The 15410-nt window shown below is 43.4% G+C and overlaps 1 long non-coding RNA gene across 3 annotated transcripts in view; it reads right to left on the bottom strand.

Moving 5' to 3' along the window:
* Positions 1–2093: 2093 nt before the first annotated feature.
* LOC131840199 (uncharacterized) overlaps positions 2094–15410 on the bottom strand; it is a 36327-nt gene continuing 23010 nt past the window's right edge. For 2 of the 3 annotated variants that reach the window (XR_009357256.1, XR_009357258.1), the window contains exons 2-3: positions 4404–4605; positions 2094–3815 (exon numbers count right to left, since the gene is read on the bottom strand). This is a non-coding gene — a long non-coding RNA (uncharacterized LOC131840199). Of the gene's footprint in view, positions 3816–4403; positions 4606–7791; positions 7962–15410 lie in introns of those variants that run through there. The other variant, XR_009357257.1, reaches the window with a different exon arrangement.

The raw sequence follows: 15410 nt of genomic DNA, 5'->3' as shown, positions 1-15410 counted from the left end.
AAAATGAAACATCATTAAAAGTTCAGGAATAGGGCGCCTGGGTGGCTCAGTGGGTTACGCCGCTGCCTTCGGCTCAGGTCATGATCTCAGGTTCCTGGGATCGAGTCACGCATCGGGCTCTCTGCTCAGCAGGGAGCCTGCTTCCTCCTCTCTCTCTCTGCCTGCCTCTCTGCCTACTTGTGGTCTCTCTCTGTCAAATAAATAAATAAAATCTTTAAAAAAAAAAAAAAAAGTTCAGGAATATTATTGTACCCATTGTTTCAATGCCTACCTTCCCCACTTTATTAGTTAGGGTTCTCCAGAGAAACAGCACCAATAGGAGACAGATGAGAGAAAGAGGTTTTAAGGAATTCTCTCACACAATGGTGGGAATTAACAAGAAATCTACATGGCAGGCTGAAGACTCAGGGAAGAAGAGTTGATGTTACAGTCAAGCCCAAAGATAGAATTCCTTCCTTCTGGGGGTTCTCAGTCTTTTTTCTTGAGATGTTCAACTGATTGGATGGTCAGGGAGGGGGAGAGATTAACATTTGCTTTGTTAGTGGCTAAACACCTGCTTTTCTGCTTCTGCTTTGTGGGTTATTCTACAGCATCTTCACTCCATGGTGGGGTAGAGGTAATGGAAAACCCAGGAATCCCCCAGCCCACCTGATTATGGTAGCCACTGTAGCTGTGGAATCCCCAGAAGGCCAGCCAGTCAATTGTCATGTCCTGACCCTGCTCCTGAAGCTCAGATGCCCAGGTGCACAGGAATACAGTTGTGTCTTCCAGCTGTGTCTTTGGAGCTACAGCTATATAAGTGAAACTCGCATCCTTAGATGACTTCTATGCAAAGTGGAGTATTATTTATATAGCACTCAATATCTAGTCCAGAGAATAAGAGGTTGATTAGGTGGGAGTTGAGGGCCAGTATTTTAACAAACTCTGGAAGCAAAAATGGGAATTGAAGAAGTAGTTCATAAGAGTTATTGGGATCCATTTACAAATCACATGAGTCTCTTCCAGGTCCACTCTCCTTTGAGTGCCTTAACTTAAATCCTAAGGAGCTACACAAATTCTGTTTATGTTACAGGTTATATAACCAAATAATAAGAATCAGTCAATTCTGATTTTTCAATTTCACTCAGCGTCTCCCTAACCCTGCCTACCTGATAGTGAAATGTACTGACAAGACCAGTCAAACACCCTGATGTCTAGAACACAAGCAAGTATGGTATGAATGAAAAGGTCATAAGTATTCTGTGAGTTCTTTTTTTTTTTTTTTAATATTTTATTTATTTATTTGCCAGAGAGAGAGGAGCAAGAGCGAGCACAGGAAGACAGAGTGGCAGGCAGAGGCAGAGGGAGAAGCAGGCTCCCTGCCAAGCAAGGAGCCCGATATGGGATTCGATCCCAGGATGCTGGGATCATGACCTGAGCTGAAGGCAGCTGCTTAACCAACTGAGCCACCCAGGTGTCCCTATTCTGTGAGTTCTTAAGGAAACAGGCCTAATGAGATGATTAGTAACTTCATTACATTACTCCTTCTCTAAGGAACCAGGCTGAACCATTTTTTAAAGTGTGTGTGGGGTATGTGTGTGTATGTGCATTTGGTGTGTGTGTGTGTGTGTGTGTGTATGTGTTTTCCTGAAAGTTCCAGGAATTGGAAAGAATTGAACTAGACAGATTTTAAATATTCGCAGATTGTTGGGTCAAAGTGGTTTCTCTTTTGACCTTTTAGGGGCAGTGAGCACATTTGTGTTCTATCCCATTAAAAACTAAGCAAGTCACTCTCCTCTTTCACTTTCCCCTCCAGAATTCTGAAGACTAAATCTAGGTTCTGTGAAATAGTGTAGACTGGTATTGAGGTCAGATATTTATTTCCTGGATGTAGGTAGATACTAAACTATTGAATTGCCCTGTTTTTAAGGTAAATAGCTTATACAACTTAAAGAACAATTTGACCACCAGTAGTATATTCTAACTTATAAAAACAACAATAATAAATAACAAAAGCATATGAAAGCTGCAAATCTATTAGGTAAGAAATTACTGAAATAGTCTAGAAAATAAAATATGACCCAAACTATATAATTTGTATAAATGGCATTTTTTACATTTTCAAGTGATAAGGCAAATAGCAGATAAACTAACTAGATCTTTTATATAGAATGGGGATTTTAATTTGTTTCCCTAAGTTTATAGCAAGCACATTAATTCCTAGTTGATGTCTTTCTATTCACAAATGGAGGATGTGTGATAATGCATCACATCACATTTATTCTGGCTCTGCTCTAAAGAATGAATATGATTAATTCTTTAAAATCGTTCTTTTTGGAAGTTCTAATATTGGAAAGAATGGTTTTCTGTCTCAAACCACTCAATAAGAGTTAATAAGAAAAGAAAGAATGCTATGGGATGAGATTGGTAGTGACCAGCTTGCTGGGGACTCCTACAAGGATCCCATTATCTGTGGGTAATAAAAGAAATGTGGAACTAAGTAATAGTCTACTATTTGAAAATACTTTATTTTGATCATAAATGGCTTTCCCTATCCTTCTGTGTCAACATATGAAAAATTTTGGAAAATGATTTTTTTTCACGCCAGCAAATTGAGTTGTTTTTTTTTTTTTAATCAGTTAAATTCCTAATTGTTAGAACAGTACTGGCCCAAATTAAAATGTAATACTCCCAAATAATACATTATATATTAATAAAAATAATTTTAAAAATATAATACCCATAGTTTTCAGTTTTCATCCACTTAGAGAAACAATGGATAATGAAAACCAGTCTCAAAGGAAAAAAGAAAACAATATGAAAGCCCCATCCAACATGGAGGCAAGTCATCTGGAATTGGGTTGTGTTCATTTTGGGTGGGCAGCTCTTCCAAATGCTCTCTCTCCATCTCTTTTTGGACTCCATAACTTCACTGGAAATTGAGAAAAAGTGGGGATTCTGCACACAGGACAGATACTGGAAGGATCTATAGCACCAAATGTAGGTTAACTACTGCTTCTATCTTCCACTGAAACAACTGAAGTCTATTTCCCAATGTCCTTTTTTGAAAAAAAAAAAAATAAAATAAAATGATGAGATGCAAGGAACACCAACCAGATGCCAAATTCATTTAGACAATAAGTCTGAGATTGGTAAAAAGTCCTGCTCTTGGGACGCCTGGGTGGCTCAGTTGGTTAAGCAGCTGCCTTCGGCTCAGGTCATGATCCCAGCGTCCTGGGATCGAGTCCCACATCGGGCTCCTTGCTCGGCAGGGAGCCTGCTTCTCCCTCTGCCTCTGCCTGCCATTCTGTCTGCCTGTGCTCGCTCTCTCCCCCTCTCTCTCTCTGATAAATAAATAAAATATTAAAAAAAAAAAAAGTCCTGCTCTTCTCTCCTACATTTGCCCTACCCCCATAAATGACTCACTCAGATCCACACTGGGCCCAGTCACAGAGGAGGCAGTCAAGGGTTCAAAGTGACTAAGCACTTTAGGAAATTAGCACTCTGGTTTCTCAAATGGTGAATCTGATTATATTTTCAAATCTCGAGTCCCGCCTCGCTGTGGCACACCCCCTCCCCCTCAGAGCTGGTATGGAGCAGACACGAAATCCTCCCCAGCTTGAAAAGGACTTTGAGAGACTAATTGTCTATGGACATGAATGGTTACAGTCACAGGGCTCTCGAAACTGGAATGCAGCTTATGAAGAAGAGCGTTATTATTCCAAAACCCACACTCGGCAGACAAAGTGGAACTTCTCCAATAGGTTGGTGTGCTGCTCAGTTGTTTACCTCTGGGCTACGTTTCCAAAGGCAGCTTATTTTCCAAGTCTCACTGGCTACAGGAAGAGAAAGCAAGGGTACGAGTTACAAAGAGGTATTTGATTTTAGGCACCACCTGGTTTTGTAGAATATCAACATTCACCGGAGCTCAGAGAGGTTCCTCGGGTTGTTCCGGCCCTGGGCTCTGAGCTTCCTGGCTCCATGTAGAGGCAAGTTTGCCCTGCAGGCCTCAGAAAATACGGGCCTACCAGCTTCAGATCTCCTGCCCTGTCCCATGACTCCAGGACCAGTCTCAACCAGACCGATTAGAAAGTGGCAAGGTCTGATTCTCAAACGTTTTTTGGGACCCTGAGCTCAAACCCTCCCACTCAGGGCAAGTTCTCCATTTCATAAAGGAGTTTAAGGGAAGTCTTTCTTTTCTCTGCCCTTTATTGAGGGCCCTATCTCGACATCCAGAACTTGGAAAAAGGCCTTCTGCAGACCCTCTTTGAAACAAGCGAAACCCTGGTGGTGTCTTGGATGTTTCAGGTCCCTGAACTGGGCCAACAAGTTAGTTCTAGCTGCTGCCCTCACTGCACACAGGTATTTAGGTACCCTCTTCGTGACAATACAATTAAATACAGGCATTCGAACAGGAAATTTACATTTTTCACATTCTTTAGCCAGAGCTGAAGGCTTAGTTTCAATTAGGAATCCGTGCAACATGAGTGTTCTTCGTATTTTTCCCTGCATTGGAAACAATGTTCTCTCTCCATCTTCTTCATCCCCAGGAGTGACAATAGTCTACCTTCCAAAGCCTGCCCTGGAAGCTCGTTGTCTCTTCATCTGGTAACAGCTCTGAAAGAACTAGAACATGGCACAGGGTTTACAGGATCAGCCTTTGGCTTTAGAAACCACTTTCAAATGTTCAGGCTATTCCATCATTTAAAGGGTAAGTCTCGAGGAGGACAAGTCAAGGAGAAAAGAGAAGAACCAGGACAGTTTGGTATCCAAAAGGCCAAGAACAGTGATTAGCTCCATGCAAAGTGGACAGGTAAGATAGCAAAGTGGACAGGGTCATGAAGGAATTGACTCTTTCTAGCAGCTTCGTTGTGACGGAGCTGGACAGTGGCAGCCTGGCTGGGGAAAGAGTGTGTTTTTTGTTTGTTTGTTTGTTTGTTTTTAAGAGAGAAAGGAAAGAGATCACAGGGAGAGAGGAAGGGAAGCAGGCCCCCTGCTGAGCAGAGAGCCCGATGTGGGACTCGATCCCAGGACCCTGAGATCCTGACCTGAGCCGAAGGCAGCAGCTCAACCCACTGAGCCACCCAGGCGCCCCAAGAGTGTGTTATTTTAAGAAGAGAGAGACATGACCATGTTTCTAGGCTGCTGGGAAGGGATCAGAAATGGGGAGAAGAAGGAGAAAGGAGAGAGCAAAAGGCCAGAGTCCCAAAGGAGGCTCTATACAGGAGGAAATCCAGCTCTTCCCTTGAAAGTGGAGGAGAGGGCTGGATGTGATGGCCAGAGAGCTGAAGTTCTGAGGGTGGGAGTTGAAGGAGTTCATAAAATAGAAGCTGCTATGGACTGAATATTTGTGTCCCCACAAAAGTCATATGTTGGGGCACCTGAGTGGCTCAGTTGTTAAGCATCTGCCTTCAGCTCAGGTCATGATCCCAGGGTCCTGGGGTCGAGCCCCTCATTGGGCTTCCTGCTCAGCAGGAAGACTGCTTCTTCCCTTTGATCCCTCCTGCTTGTGTTCCTTTTCTCGCTGTGTCTTCTCTCTCTGTCAAATAAATAAATAAAATATCTTTTAAAAAGTCATATGTTGAAGCTCTAATCCCAAATGTTATGGTATTAGGAGGTGGGGCCTTTGGAGGAGGGGGTAATTAGGCTTTGATGAGCTTATGAATGTGTAGCCCCTATGATGGAATTAGTGCCTTCATAAGAAGAAAAGACCAGAGCTCTCCCTCTGTCTACCATGTGAGGACATGGCAAGAAGGCAGCCATTTGCAAACCAGGAAGAGGGCTCTCACCAGACACTGAATTTGCAAACACTTGATCGTGGACTTCCCAACCTCCACAACTGTGAGAAATCTATTGTTGTTTAAGTCACCTAGTTGAAGGTATTTTGTTATAGCAGCGTGAGCTAAAACAGAAGACTTAGTCATTTGCTAAGAGGAGGGTGGCCATGGCTGGGGAGAGGACAGAGGTGCTGTGGTGAAGGTATAAGATAGCAGTTGGGAGAACAAGGGAGGAAAGGATGTTGACCAAGGGTGGCCATGCTGAGGATCCAGCTGAGGTCAGAGGAGAGACCGCAAGAGTGTGAATTCCTTCTGTTGCCTTCAGGAGCCCTCATGTAGGAAGACAGACAGAAAATAGGTCTATCCACAGGAAAGGATTGCAGGACTGACATAGCAGAAGGTAGGGAACAAGGAGGTAGAGGTTGCTGACAAGAGAGTGACCAAAGGATTGTACCCTGGGATCCAGCCATGATGTCAGTGATGAGCTAGGAGACCAGAGTAGAGATGAACAGCCAATAGACTGGGAGAAAGAGGGTGATGGAGCTAAAAGACAAAGGGATGGTGTGATTATACACACACACACACACACATACACATGTACATACATATGTAATTAGATAGGGATAACAAAGGTAGAACAGGTGTCAGTTGCTAAAGTGGGGTGGGGGTGAAGTTTTAGATGAGATGTTATCAACTAATGCTTCTAGAAGATTAACCTTTTTCTGAAAGTAAGTAGAAGTAAGCATTGCCCTCAGAAGGCTAAGGTAAGAGACCCGATTGGGACGCATGCTGCTATTTTCCCCCGTGCCCATTTATTATTAATAGACATTAATTATTGAACAACCACTATTAATGGACAACCACTCTTTCCTGCTAAACTCAAAATTCTGGTCAACATGGATTCCTATAGCCCCTGCCCATTAACTGGAATTGGTCCATGAGATAGAAACTGCTTTCAGTCTGGGTCCAGATGAAAAGTAATAAGACTGGACTAGGTTTTTGTGTTGGGTGTTTTTTGTTTGTTTGTTTGTTTTTATATAAATTCAAGTTAGTTAACATACAGTGCAGCAGTGGTTTCGGGAGCAAATTCCAGTGATTCATCACCCACATGCAACACCCAGTGCTCTTCCCAACAGGTTGAGCTAGGTTTTTAACAGCAGGGATGAAGTGATGGGAATGTGGAGGAGACCCAAAAGAAGGAGTAAGAACATCACATGACCCAGCCTCAGCTGACAGGTTCACAGAGCCTGACGGTCAAGGATGTCTCTAGGAATGACCCCAGAATGCAGAATCACCCTGGAAACACCCATAAGTCCAGTTTCTGCTGAAGCCCAGAGCTCACTAGGACTAGTCCTAGTTGTCCCAGATGGAAATCCCATGCCAGGAAGCCTTGGCTAGCTTCCAGAGGTGGAGGAGGAGGCAAATCACAGATCTCATGACTGAGCGATCTTCCACATTGGAATAGATGAGTGTCTCTGGCCCAAGCTTGGTAGAAGTTCGTGGGAGGCCGCAGTTAATTCCCTCTAGTCACTCTGGGGCCTAGAGTCCTAAAAGTTAGACCCCGCCTGAGGCTAGAAGAAAACAGAAACTGCTTTGGGCTCATCTCTGAGAAATATCTTCCACTTTCTTCCTCTCTTCCTCTGGGTAGAAGCCTCCTTTCTTCCTCTCTGCTAGAACTCCCTGGTTTTATACCTTTGTTTTCCTTAGCCACAGTGAAATCCATCCTGATTACACAATCTGGGTAACGTGATGACCATGAGTGAGACTACTCCATCCCATTCAACCCTGGGGTGAGCAGACATTCATATAAAGAGTTAACTATATTAATCCCTGATTTGTCACCACAACTTCCTGTAGATGTTATTCATATCAAACAGAGTAAGTCACCCATCAGCATCCTGGTCTCCACTTGTTTAGGGTTTTTTATTGTTACTTAATGAAATGGCTTTAATGTGATGTAAAATGAAATGGCCCCCCGGGGCCAGTTTTTGCCATTTGTCTCTCTTTTGGGGTTCGTTTCCCCTTAGGCACTTACCCGAAGAACGAAGAGCTGGAGATAGGGCATCCTCTCTGAGTTCAATGATCCCAAAGGGACTGGTATTTAACCAAAAGCTACAATCTGTAACACCAAAGGCTTACTGAAAGAGTTAACAAGGACAGCCCAACAGTGAGATTGTGTGTGTGTGTGTGTGTGTGTGTGTGTGTGTGTGCGAGCGCAAGTGCATGCACATACACGCGACACCAGGGCACAAGGAGACAAGGAGAGAGAACACAATGTTCTTGTGTGGGCAGGAGGAGGTGTGACTTGAAATACCTCTGAGCAGACACACATGTGGCAGGTTTGAATCCTGAGAGTAACACGTGATCCCTGTTACCATCGCCCTGGCATTTCCTCAAGGCCGTGCTGTATTAGCATCCAGCCACCCACACTTCTTTTCTGTGTCCTCTCCTAACATAATTAGTAAAAGATTAAGTTTTCCTGGGAAAGTGGCAGAATCTCTTCAGGTGCAGTCTCTTTTGGCTAGGTCCAAAAATAGTGTCCCTGTCATTTCAGATAGCAGTAGGAATCCCGTAATTGATTTACAAACCTGACAACACCCAAGGCAGATGCAAGCTTCCTAAAGCTGAAGGCAACATTCCAAACAAGGCTTTAATGGCTACCCTGGAGGCTCCTGCCCTGTTCCCCTTTAGTTTAACAGAAGGATCTTTCCTTAGCTGCTAGGCATTAATTGAGCACCTATTGATGATTAGGAAGGACACCCAGATGAAGACAAGCTGGGTGTTATATGCAACTGATGAATCACTGAACTCTGCCTCTGAAACTAATAAATAATACACTGTATGTTAATTAATTGAATTTAAATAAAATCTTAAAAAAAAAAAAAAGACAAGTTGACCTTAGTAAGTTTACAGATCTTAGTTTACAGACTGGTTAGGGAGGCAACATTAATGCACCTAGGGCTGTAGGTAGCTGCTCTACAGAGACTGAATGTTTGTGTCCCCCTAAAATTCATATACTGAAAATTCCTCATGTGACAGCAACCAGAGGTGGGTACTTTTGGAAGGTGATTTGGTCAAGAGGGTGGAGCCCTCAAGAATAGGATGAGTGGAATGCCGGGGTGACTCAGTCATGAAGCCTTCGCTCAGGTCATGATCCCAGGGTGCTGGGATCAAGCCTGGCACTGGGCTCCCAGCTTGGTGGGGGGCCTGCTTCTCCTTCTCCCACACCCCCAGTTTGTGTTCCCTCTCTCGCTGTGTCTCTCTCTGTCACATAAATAAATAAAATCTTTAAAAAAAAAAAAAAAGGATGAGTGCCATTACACAAGAGACCCCAGAGAGCTCTCTTATCCCGTCCTGCCATGTGAAGACACAGTGAGAAGATGGCCCTCTAGGAAGTGGGCCCTCAGCAGACCCTGAATCTGCCAGCATCTTGATCTTGGACTTTGAGCCTCCAGAACTCTAAGAAATAAATTCCTATTGTTCATAAGCCACCCAGTTTATGGTATTGGTATAGCAGCCTGAAGGGACTAAGACAGCCCCTCTGTGACTCTACCAACAATTAGCAACAAATGTACAAGATATGCTAAAAGGAAATCTGCGAGGCCCAGAATAAGAAGAAACATTTTCCTGACATGAGCTATGAACAGATTCTAAAAGCAAAGCAATGAATTGTTTAAGTTTTCAAAAACCAAAGTTTTTTGATCATTAAACTAATCACTGTTCAATTTGGAAAATACAGGTTGGGATGCCTGGGTGGCTCAGTTAAGCGTCTGCCTTCAGCTCGGGTCTTGATCTCAGGGTCCTGCTTCTCCCTCTGCCTGCTGCTTGCTTCTCCCTGCTTGTGCTCTCTTTCTCTCACTCTTACAAATAAATAAATAAAATCTTGAAAGGAGGGAGGGAAGAAGGAAGGAAGGAAGGGAATAGAGGTTAAAAAAATTTCAACTCATTAATTCTCCCATGACCCAAAGGTAACTGTTGGACTCCTGCAGCCTAGGCCCTATCCTATTCCTCCTCTTCCCTTTGTCCTACTCTGGTTTGATCTACTTCACATCTGCGAAGTATCTTCCTTGGATTTTATGTCACAACATGTTTCTACTGCTAAAGCAAGTTCAAAAACTACTGCTAACAACCTGGGCAAGGTGGCTCTCCTGGAGTCCATCTTTCTTATCTTCACTCTCCTTCTGATTAGCCTCCCGTAGCACCTCCTTGGCTCGGCCATTCAGAGCCCTTTGCTTCTGGCTACAGTCTGCCTTTGCACCCTGGTTTCCCATCACCCCCCTGTAAGACCCTGTTTCTAGAATACAAGATGTATGACACTACTCCCATGTTTTGCTCACATCTTTCCACCACACTGTGGGCCCAAGTCTTCTATTCAAATGTCTGCATTCAAATTCTGCAACCTGAATTTGTCTAGCTTTACTGGCCTATGAGTCATAGCAACAGCAGCTCCCCTACAGTGCTCCGCCTGAGTAATGTAAGCCTAGGAGGCCCCTCAAAGTCACACCCAGAAATTTCACCCCAGGCAGTGTTTGACTCACAATATGCCACAAACAGGTGATCTCTGCAATATTCTTCCTTTCTCGCTCTAGCCACCCTTATACTCCACATTTATACTTGCAGCTGAGGCCACCACTCCTGTCCAAGCCCTCTGTAAACACCGTACTGTCTTTCCTTCTGGTGAACCCAAGGCTCAGTCCTTAAGAACTGTAGCCTCTGGAGTCCTCAAGGTACAGAGGCGTGGCCAGCCTCCATCCTCTGGATGGCAGAGGACACTACTCTCCGTGACTCAGATCCTTCCTGAACACTGCTCTTTGGACATCTGCCCTCTTTCCAAAGGCTCAGACGGAGTTCTTCCAATTCTCTTGCCCTGAGTCCCACAGAAGCAGTCTTAAAAATTTGCTCATGCAGATGGATACCCAAGAGTTATTTGCCCAGCTGGCTTGTCAGAGGTGCTCAGAGAGCGTCTAATCTTGCTGGTGGAAAGAGTGTAGGTTCAAACCAGGAATCTCACCACATTCTCTTTAAGAACCTCGGACTCAGCACCAATCTTCATAAAGTTTTTTCTATCTCAGGCTAAACAAACTTACAGGCCTCTGTAGCAATCATGGTTGTACCATTAATTTGGTAATTCATCATGTGTTTCCTGTGACAACTCTCTTCTTCCTTCCTTAAATTGGTGTCAAAAATTTTATTGTACTAGAAAAAAAATGTATTTTAAAGGAATATCTTTCTGAATCTGAGGATACTGTGCAAAAAAAAAAAAAAAAAGGAAAATCAAGAAAGACAATCCCCTTCCCTATCAGTGCTTAAGAACTTTGGTATAGCTTAAATAATCAAAAAGTATCTGTGTTTTGGGGCGCCTGGTTGGCTCAGTGGGTTAAAGCCTCTGCTTTCAGCTCAGGTCATGATCCCAGGGTCCTGGGATCGAGCTCCGCATCGGGCTCTCTGCTCCTCGGAGAGCCTGCTTCCTCCTCTCTCTCTGTCTGCCTCTCTGCCTGCTTGTGATCTCTGTCTGTCAAATAAATAAATAAGTCTTAAAAAAAAAAAAAGTATCTGTGTTTCATGTTTATGTCTTACTTCATCACTGATGTAAGGACCATGGTTTTTACTACTTTGTATTTATAACCCTGGCTGATATTCAGTAGCCCCTCAGATACTAGTTGGTTCTTTCATTCTGAGGAGGTTTATTTTATTTTTTTTAACTTAAAAAAATATTTTATTTATTTATTTATTTTAAAGATTTTATTTATTTTTTCATTCTGAGGGGGTTTAAAGTCATTATTTGTACCTTAAAGGAGCAGGGGGTAAAGACAAGACAAAGTAAAACAGGACAGAAGAAATCGTACAAAATAAAAATTTCCAGAAAGACTAACCAACCACAGAAGAAAGTTTACTTTATCATTTTGGTGATGGGATAGAAGATCCCTAAAGAAATCTCCCATGTTATAGGCATTGCTTTAAATGTACATAGTGAGTATCTCATTCCCCCATTCCACAGACACTTATTAAGGACTTACTATGTATTAAACAGACTTCTAACAAGACAGACAATGTCCCTGCCCTCCAGAAACATCCAGTTTGATGTAGAGACGCAGAGACTAAAACAGATCATTTCAGACTATGATAAATATCATGAAGGTATTAGAGTGGGGAGTAAAGCTGTATCTCCTTTGTGCTAAATGGTCAAGGAACCTCTGAGGAGGTTATATTTGGACTGAAACCAATAGGCACCAATTACATGCAGTCCCACAGGTTGTGCACTGCACATGAACCACATTTACATGGACAAGAGTCATACCCCTAGGGTTGTATGGTGCAGTAGTTCAGAATGTTCCAGGCATGTGTAAGTCAATTCACTTGTATAATTAATTTACTTAGCTAAAGTAGATTTGCATATCCATCAACATGCACTTAGTCCATCTGGCTACAGTGGCAATCATATCAACCATGTGATATTCAGACAAGTCAGGAAAATGACCCTCAGCAAATTGCAGGCTATAGTCGATTGTTCAGCTTATGACTATATGTTCTCCACTTCTGGAGACATGGGAGATGAGCCTAGAAACAGACTTTAAGTGAGAGAAGCTTAAGATTATTTTTGGAACCAATCCACTGTCTACTCCTCTAGTCATAATGCCAGCAAAAGGAAATATGAGTAATTGCTGTCCAAGCTTAAAGCTGGTTTTCATGGTGAGAAATCCTCCTGCTTCAGGAATGATCAAATGTGGGGTTTTGAAAATAGCTTTTATAATTACAGACTATACTATTAAAGGCATGCCACTCAATTAACCATTTGCTGCATGGCGTGATGATACTCTATAATGACAGGTTAATGGATTCCATGCTTAATAAAAAGAGACCATTAAACTTCTAGTAAAGACAACTCTGTAACTCTTTGCTGGCCACAGATCCCCTGTTAAAATGTCCTGAAAAGCAGATGTATAAAAACCCTTTAAGATCCCAAACTGGTTTAATAGGTTTCACAGAAGTTGTTCAAAGGTAGCTTTCTCATCAATTTAGGAACGGAGGCTTAAATAGAGGTCACATGTTGACCTCAGTTCATTCCAAAAGCGAGACATCCAGGAACTGACCCCCTATTCCCTGAATATCTCAGCTGATTCTACTTCCTCTCCAAACTGTGCTAATCAGTGTTTGAATCTGTCCAAGTCAGTTCTGAAAAGGAAGTTCCAGTCGCTTCCCGTCCCCCACCACCCTCCAAGTCTGGCACGTAGAACCCAACAGGAGTCCAAGGGGGAGGGGAGTTGGCAGAAACACAGGGCAGGATGGGGCAAAAGTAGTGTACCTGGGAAGGTGCTAAAAATAGAAAGTCATGCCTAAACAGGGGAAGGGAAAATGCCTGCCAGGTTTGGCAGGTGCCATTACACAGGGACTTTCAATTTTGGGGAGCAGGATGGAGGTATCCATCCACCAGTACCAGGTAGAGCAAGGTTATTCTGGGATATCCAATTTAAAATAGGTGGAAAGATGGGTCAAGATGCAAAACCTAAACAATGAGGTTGAGGGACAAACCATGGGTTACAGATAGCTACACAAAGCATGCTTTGCAAAGTCACTGTGCATATGAATCACCTGGAATCTGGCTAAAAATGCAGATTCTGAATCAGTAGGTCTGGGGATCTGCATTTCCACTGAGCTCTCAAGTGATACTGATGCTGCTGGTTCATGCACCATACTTTATTCATTTTTTAAAAAATTTCAGAGGTTTTATTTATTTGACAGAGAGACACAGCAAGAGAGGGAAAAGAAGCAAGGGGAGTAGGTGAGGGAGAAACAGGCTTCCTGCCAACCAGAGAGCCCGATGCGAGGCTTGACCCCAGGACCCCAGGATCATGACCTGAGCCGAAGGCAGACACTTAACGACTGAGCCACCCACGGGCCCCATGCACTATACTTTAAATAGCAAGAGGCTAACATGCTGGGCAAGGTCCTTCCCCCTTTTCTTACTAACCATCACAGGACCAAGAGAAATAGGTTCTGGTACTCTAGATTAGGCAATAATACCACTACTGCCCAGTAACAGTGCTGACATTAGCCCACGGATTGGGAGCAGTCTAAGCCCTCCATTCATTCCAGGGCGGGGACTAAGCAACTGGCTGCTAGATGGGGCCCAGAGCAGAAAACGCCTGAATCAATGGGTATAAGAAAATTAATTGGAAACAAAGATGGCATATCATATCTGGCAAATTAAAAAGGGAGGTTTCCAATCTGTGTCCTTTTTTAACACCTCAGGAAAGGGACTCTCATCACTCCCCCGAGGTCAGGGCTCTGAGTGAGGTCCCCCTGCAGAGTGGAAGTTGGAGTTCATTGAACAAACACTGAGCCAGGCCAGAGCGTGGGGTTTATGGGTTACTGCTCTCATGCGAGCCTTCTAGGAAAATGGAAAAGGAAGATCTCCTCCCAGGCCACGTTTCCGGGCTCTAACTTGGGTGCTGTGATGGTGAGTTTAGTGTGTCAGCTTGGCTCGAGGGTAGTGCCCAGCTGTTCCATTAAACACTAGTCTAGGTGTTGCTGTATTTTGTAATGTGGTTAACATTACAGTCAGCTGGCTGTAAATAAAGGAAATGATTCCTGATCCTCTGGGTGGGCCTCATCCAATCACTTGAAAGGCCTTAAAAGCAGAACTGAAGTTTCCCTGAAGAAGTCGAGATTCCACCTGTTAAGTACAGTTTTGGCTTCTGCTGCAGAATTTCCAGCCTGCTGGCCTGCCCTACAGATTGCAGACTTGCCAGGCCCCACAATCGTGTACACCGGTTCCTTACAACAAGTCTTGTTAGAGATACAGTCAATCCTCATTACTCACAGATCCTATCTTTGTGAATTTGCCTGCTTTGTAACCCCCAAATCCGTACTGACAGAGCTTCTGCAGTCATTCACAGACATGAGCAGAGTGACAAAAAATTTAAGGCACCTAATGCACGTTTCCAGCTGAGGCATGTTTCCAGTGACTCTGCCTTCCTGTTTAGCTCCCATACTGCAAAGAAGTGTTTCCTTCTCTATTCAGTCATGACTTTCATCTTTTGTGCTTCTTTGTGTTGATTACGCTGTTTAAAAGAGCCCCTAAGCATAGTCCTACTAAAGTGCTGTCTTGTATTCTTAACACCAGGAGGTTGTGAGGTGCCTTTCGAGAATGTACACATATTAGATGAGCTTCATTTAGGTGTAAGCTGTGGTGTTGTCAGCTGTGAGTTCAGTGGTCATTAATGTACAATATTTATTGAATTAGGTGTCTTTAAAAAGAAACGCAGATAAAATGAGGTCATCTTTTGCTGATGCAATGTCGTGACCAGGGGCTCAAAGGAACCTAACTCTTGTGTTTCTCCCGGGAGCAATGGCTGAGTATTTGCTCATTCAGTGTTTGTGGTGACTTGCTGGAGCATTACTGTGAAGAATAACAGACTGTGTATGTGGAACAAGAAATCCTGTTTCTCTGGACACACCTCACTGGTATAGATGCGGCACCCCTCTCTCCCTCAGGGCTGACGGTGCGGCCCGGACAGTGTGGGTCTTCTGACCCCTGACAAGATTCTGTAGACTGAGGAAAAGGGCCCATGTATGAAACATCTAGTGGATGTTAATAATCCCTTGTTTATTTTATTTTATTTTATTTTATTTTATTTTATTTATTTGACAGAG

This window comes from Mustela lutreola, chromosome 9, assembly GCF_030435805.1.
Source record: "Mustela lutreola isolate mMusLut2 chromosome 9, mMusLut2.pri, whole genome shotgun sequence".
NCBI lineage: Eukaryota > Metazoa > Chordata > Mammalia > Carnivora > Mustelidae > Mustela > Mustela lutreola.
This window is presented reverse-complemented; position numbering and strand designations above follow the sequence as displayed.